The sequence below is a fragment of the Panthera leo genome, chromosome A3 (assembly GCF_018350215.1).
Source record: "Panthera leo isolate Ple1 chromosome A3, P.leo_Ple1_pat1.1, whole genome shotgun sequence".
Taxonomy (NCBI): Eukaryota; Metazoa; Chordata; class Mammalia; order Carnivora; family Felidae; genus Panthera; species Panthera leo.
This window is the reverse complement of record NC_056681.1, coordinates 99,341,306-99,347,926: the sequence shown is the minus strand read 5'-3', so window position 1 is coordinate 99,347,926 and position 6,621 is coordinate 99,341,306. Positions and strand designations below refer to the sequence as shown.

General features: G+C 42.0%; 1 long non-coding RNA gene across 3 annotated transcripts in view; it reads left to right on the top strand.

Moving 5' to 3' along the window:
* Positions 1-1,922: 1,922 nt before the first annotated feature.
* The window catches only part of LOC122216263, a 30,690-nt gene continuing 25,991 nt past the window's right edge, over positions 1,923-6,621 (top strand). For all 3 annotated transcript variants that reach the window (XR_006200803.1, XR_006200802.1, XR_006200804.1), the window contains exon 1: positions 1,923-2,017. This is a non-coding gene — a long non-coding RNA (uncharacterized LOC122216263). The remainder of the gene's footprint in view (positions 2,018-6,621) is intronic.

Genomic DNA, 6,621 nt, shown 5'->3' with positions numbered 1-6,621 from the left:
TGGTAATATGGCTAATAATGATCATAACAGTTGGAATTTGGAGGATTTAGTGCTAAAATGTGTATAAAATATCTAGCACAGGACACAGTATAGTGTTGCCATATTTAATTAAATCTACTTTCAAACATATTAAAAAGCTTGTTTTAAAGTCAAGAAACAGGTATTGAGTCACTCAGATCTACCCAAGCACTCTTTTTGGTAGTAACTAGTGATAAACTAGCTGTCAGCCGAATAAGGTTTAAACAAACGGGATTTAAACGGGGACTTTGTCACCAGAAATATTTCCATTGCACTCGTGGAGCTTTTGCCTAAATTAAGTCCAGCACAGCTGTTGAAGAAAGAGGTCCATCCAGGCTATCATTGGGGTTTGGTAAGTGGAGAGAACCCGGCTTCTGACAAGTCTAGCTAACACTTACTGAACGCGTGCCTTTCTAAGCACTTTACAGTATTGGCGTGTGTGATCCTGGGTACCAACACTAAGGAGCTTCTGGGTCTTGGGCTATAAAAGTGAGGACAACCACACCCTACAGTTTTGTGATGAGTAATTGATGTCTGTAAATATATGAAGGTACAGACATTAAGGCATTGTCAATAGTATACATGGCTGGAGCAGGTAAGAGAAGCAACAAAAATAACTGGACTCCAGGAAGGAATAAGAGTAAGTATAGAGGTTTAGTTTGTTTCAGTTTGGGGAGTTGTTAGCTTATTCTGTTAAGGAGAGCAAACAGAAAAAGTGTCTAAACCTCAAGAGAATCTCAGACCTTTGACAGTTATTTCACTGTTTGCAATCAGTCAAAAGTAAGAAAATGAAAATGACTAAACATTTTTCTTCTTTGTATAAGCGTGAGAAGGAATATTATAGTTTTCTGGTGTTTTCATGGCTGAAGGAAACATTTCCTCAATTCGGTTAGAGGTCAGGCCCTTCGCTTTAAAACAACCTTCTGTTTGCTGTTCTGTGGTATGGGAGATGTCATTTCCAGAAAGATTAAGTGCTTGTACCAAATTGTCCCATCAGATGATTTCTGGTCTTCAGAAATGGTTCCTCCGGTCCTTTCCTTTCCCTGTACCTCTGAGTTCTTCCATTGTCCTTACCTCGCTAACCCATCTTTCATATTGTGGCCCAACTATGTTCTGTAAAACAAGCTAATGAGTGTAAACACTGGCGAAATCTGAATAAGGTCTGTAGCCTAGTTAATTGCATTGTGCTAATGTCAGCTTCCTGGCATTGATAGTTTTCTGTAGTTTTGTAAAATGCTACTACCATCGGAGGGAGCTGGGTGAGTGTACATGGGCCCTCTCTGCAGCTTCCTGTGAGTGCATTATTATTTCAGAGTAAAAAATTATGGAGACAGAAATCATCAATAATTGCGGGCCTCAGAGGGAGGGTGGGACAGTGGGCGTTGACTACAGAGAGAACTTTTTAAGATAATGAAGATATTCTAAGTCTTGATTGTCTTAGTGTTTACTGTACACCCAAAAAGGGCAAAGTTTATTTATATAAATGATACCTGAAAACTGACTTGAAAAAAAGAAAAGCAAGCTCTTGTCACCCCAGCCTCCTATGGTCCAAAGGGTGAAACCTAACTTCTCATATAAGGTCCAACAAATTTTTCCTTTGTCTACCAGTGTACCCTGTGCTGTCTTGTACTATATTGATTCCTGCTGCTGGGCCTTTGCACATGTTCTTCCCTTTGCTTAAAGAGAACACAGGAAATTCAGGCCCAAATTTAAATTCCCTGTACTCTGTTAAGCCTTCCTTGCCTCTATTAGGCATACTAGCACCTTCTTCTGTTCTCATTAATGCTGTGCTGTAATTTTTATTTTATTTTACTTTTTTTTTATTTTAGAGAGAGAATCTTCAGTGGGTTCCATGTGGAGCCTGATGTAGGGCTCAATCCCATGACCCTGGGATCATGACCTGAGATGAAATCAAGAGTCGGATGCTCAACTGACTGAGCCACCCAGGCGCCCCTGTGCTGTAATTTTTAATTAGTTTTCATCTCAGCTAAACTCCAGGGTAGGCAATCACATGATTCATTTCTATCTCCGGGATCCAGTAGTGTTGAATGAGTGAGTGAATGAATGAATGAGTGAATGATTTAAAACGGGAAGAATGCTTATTAAAGTAACTTCTGAAGGTGTAGTCCAGTGTCCTCAAGATCTTTCTCAGGGGGCAGTGACACTACTTGGATTTTCTTGTATACTTCGAACAGCACATCCCAATAGTTTGAATGTAGAGGCAGATGAGGGAATCCATCTGTCTTCAATTAAGCCAAATGTTAAAGGTATTTGCAAAGCTGTAAAACATTTGTCACACCTCCAAATGTTTTTCTTTTGGAAAATTGTTATTTTTCTTAAAAATATTTGTTGCTGGGGTGCCTGGGTGGCTTAGTCGGTTAAACCTCTGACTTCAGCTCAGGTTATGATCTTACGGTTGATGAGTTTGAGCCCCAAGTGGGGCACTGCACTGACATTGCCGAGCCAGCTTGGGATTCTCTGACCCTCCCCCGCTCACACTCAAAAATAAACAAACATTAAAAAAAAGCTTACAAAAAATTTGTTAAAATTTGGGTTTAAGTGTGTAAAGGGGTTGTTAGACCAAAACATTTAAGAATCCCTGCTTTTAGCGGCACCTAGGTGACTCAGTGGGTTGAGCATCCAGCTTCGGCTCAGATCATGATCTCACTGCTGGTGAGTTCAGGCCCCACATCCAGGTCACTGTCAGCGTGGAGCCTGCTTAGGATCCTTTGTCCCCCCTCTCTCTGCCCCTTACCTACTTGTGTGTGATCTCTCAAAAATAAACATTAAAAAAAAAAAAAAGAATCTCTGCCTTTAGAGACTCTTACAACCCCTCATTGTTCAAATGAGAAATGATAATGATGCCAACATTTAAGTAGTGCTCTGGCCTTGTGATGCCTTGGTTTTTTTCCAATCTAACCATGTGCACCTATACTTCAGCCACCCACCCCCCTCATGACCATACCTGGAACTTGGTTATACAACTTCCTGTTACGACTTCCTATTTGTCCAGTTTTCTTAATCTAGCACTAAATGTATTCTTTGACTTAGGACCCCACTACCTTGAACCTTCCACTTGGCCTTTCGTTTTCCTTTTAACCCCATTCTCTTCCTGACCCAGTGGGTGCCACCATGGTCCACTCGCTATTCTCACTCATAACCTTTGACTCTTTAGACCCCCTCATTTTCAAGCTGCACCAGCTCTGCAAACTCCCAGCCCTGAATCCGTTGTGTGATTCTACTTCTGCTTGGAGTGCAGATCACAGCAGATCACAAAATGATGGAAATGTACAGATTGGGTGGAGGGGAGAGCTGTTACAGAATCTAGTGGGTCCAATTGCAGTTGGGGCTCAGTATTGTTCAGCGGTTTGTGTCTTTGATCAGCACCCTCTATTTTCAGATTGCTAGAAAATTTCACTTGGCTTCAACTACTTATGCATCCACATCCCCAACAGATAACCTCACCTTCTAATCACAGGAAGTAAAGTTCAAAAAGCAAGAGTTTCCCCTCCCACTATGAGCCTCCAAGGGAATCTGTACATATGTATCCTGCTGCCTCACGTCCTTGCCACCGTCCCAGAAGAACAGAGATGTCCCTCTTTTGGTTCATCCCCACCTCTGCTTAGGATCCCACTTCATCTCATCTTGGATCATGCTCCCTTAGCCTCCCCCTCAACATCTGTATTTCCAACTGCTCAGCCTCACTGGTTCATTTCTCTTGTCCAAGAACACTCCAACCCTAGGGGTGCCTGGGTGGCTCAGTTGGATAAGCGTCCAACTTTGGCTCAGGTCATGATCTCACACTTCGTGAGTTTGAGCCCCACATCGGGCTCTGTGTTGACAGTTCAGAGCCTGGAGCCTGCTGAGGATTCTCTCTCTCTCTCTCTCTCTCTCTCTTTCTCTCTCTCTCTCTCTCTGCCCCTTTCCCCACTCATACTTTGTCTCTTTCTCTCTCAAATATTAAAAAATAAAAAAATAAAAAAAACCACTCCAACACTATACTCTCTCCAGTACTGCCCTGTTTCTTTCTCTTCAGAGTCAAGCTTCTTGGAAGAATTCTCACTTCTCTTCCTCAGCTTTATAACCTGATTAATCTTATTGTTTGGTTTTTAATGCTGTGAGCCACTCCTATTCCCTACCATGTCTGTGCTCTTCCTATATCCCCTAGAGTTGAGCAGAGTCGCAACCTACTCAGACACCTAAGATGAAGTCAACAGTCATCCTAGACTTCCCTCCCATTTACCTCTCATGGCCTGTTGGTCACCAGAAAATTTTATCCATGAAACATTGGTCAAGTTCACCCCTTTCTCCATTCCCGAGGCAGCCAAACCCATTTCAGGCCACTATCATCCGTCCTTGAGACTCAGAGTGATCTTGACTCCTTACTACCAATCATGCTGTCTTCATTGTACCATTTCCAGTTAGCTGTTTTTTTTTTTTCCTTTTTGACTCTCAGTACAGAGCCTGATGGGGGGCTTGAGCCCACAAACTGTGACCTGGGCCAAAATCAAGAGTCAGTTGCTTCACCAACTGAGCCACCCAGGCATGCCTCTTTTTTGACTAAATTTTTTAAACTGGCATTCTGGCTGGCTTTGTTGGTACAGCATGTGACTCCTGATCTCAGAGTTGTGAGTTCAAGCCCCACGTTGGGAGTGGAACCTACTCAAAAACAAACTGTAAAAGTAATACATGTTCATCAGAAAAATTTTGGAAAATACAGAAAAGCATAAAAAAGTTGCTTATAATCTTCGCACCCAGAGACAAACATTGTTATATCTTGATCTGTTTCCTTCCTAGAGCTGTTATTTAAAATCACAGACTGGATCCTATTCCACTGCTTAAAGCCCTTCAATGTCTTACTTTTTTTTTTTAATGTTTATTTATGTATTTCGAGAGAAAGAGAGAATCCCAAGCAGGCTCCATGCTCAGTGCAGAGCCCAATGTGGGGCTTGATCCCATGACTCTGGGTTCATGACCTGAGCCAAAATCAAGAGGCAGACACCCAGCCAACTGAGCCACCTAGGCATCCCAATGGCTCACTTTCAATGTTTCAGATCTCTTACAGATGATAACTGAAATGCCTACCAAGGTCCAAAGTCTATATAGGACTTGTCTATATAGACTTGTCTACTTGTCTACTACTCTCTGCCCTGTGGTCAGTGTTACGCACCGTGTGGTCGGTGTTAAGTGGGTTGCCCTGGCTTTAGTCTGGTCTCTCTTTCTGCTTTCAGGGCCTTTGCATTTGCTTCTCTGGCATGTCTGTACCGGAGTCTTCATATGACAGGCTTAACTTAAGATCATTTTGGAAAAGCCTTTCCTGAGCATTCTAAGACCCTCCCACACACACTGATTGTTTTTTAATGTTTATTTATTATTGAGAAACAGGCAGAGCATGAGCGTGGGAGGGGCAGAGAGAAGGGGAGACACAGAATCCAAAGCAGGCTCCAGGCTCTGAGCTGTCAGCACAGAGCCTGACGCGGGGCTCGAACTCACAAACCGCGAGATCATGACCTGAGCCAAAGTCAAGACGCTAACCAACTGAGCCACCCAGGCGCCCCCTGATATTTTTTTAAGTCCTGTTTCTTACTATTTACCCATATGAATTGTTAAGCCATTGCAAAACAGGATTTCAAGAGGTATGCGTAGGCTTTGCCCATTCTTTGACACTGCAATCCCACTTCAAGACATTTAGCCTATCTGAATCATGATACATGTAAAGATTTTAGATACAAGGATGTTTATCATAATGTTCTTTTTTTAGAAAAAAGTTTTTGTGTGTTTTAATGTTTATTTATTTTTGAGAGAGAGAGAGTCAAGCAGGGGAGGGGCAGAGAGAGGGAGACACAGAATCCTAAGCAGGTTTCAGGCTCTAGGCTCCGAGCTGTCAGCAGAGAGCCTGACGTGGGTCTGGAACTCCCGAACCTTGAGATCATGACCCGAGCTGAAGTCGGAGGCTTAAGCGACTGAGTCACCCAGGTGCCCCGTTACGTTGTTTTTTAATATTTAAAACTGAAGACAAAGTTATTATGCTTTATATAAAACCAAAGCAGCTAGAAATATATCTGTGGTACATTTTCAGTGAAAAAAGCAGGTTTCAAAATATATTCTGGTCATTTTCTAAATGATGCCTTTTCTAAACGGCATGATGCCATTCTTTTTTTTTTCTTTCTTTTCTTTTCTTTCTTTCTTTCTTTCTTTCTTTCTTTCTTTCTTTCTTTCTTTCTTTCTTTCTTTCTTTCTTTCTTTAATAAAGACTGGATAGATCCCAGATTCTTAATATGGTTATGAGAGGGGGCAATATAAATGATGTACATTTTTGTTCAATACATATTTTTTAATGTTTATTTTTGAGAGAGAGAGTGTGTGTGCAAGGGAGAAAGAGGGGCAAAGAGAGATGGAGAGAGAACCCCAAGTGGGGGCTTGATCCCATAACTCTGGGATCATGACCTGAGATGAAATGAAGAGTCGAATGCTTAACTAAGCTACCCAGGTTCTCCTGTTCAACATATACGTATTTATTGAGAGTCTTCTGTGTCCACCAAAGACACAAGGATGAGAAAGAAAACCATGTTCCCATTCTCAAGTTGTTCACATTCTGGTGAC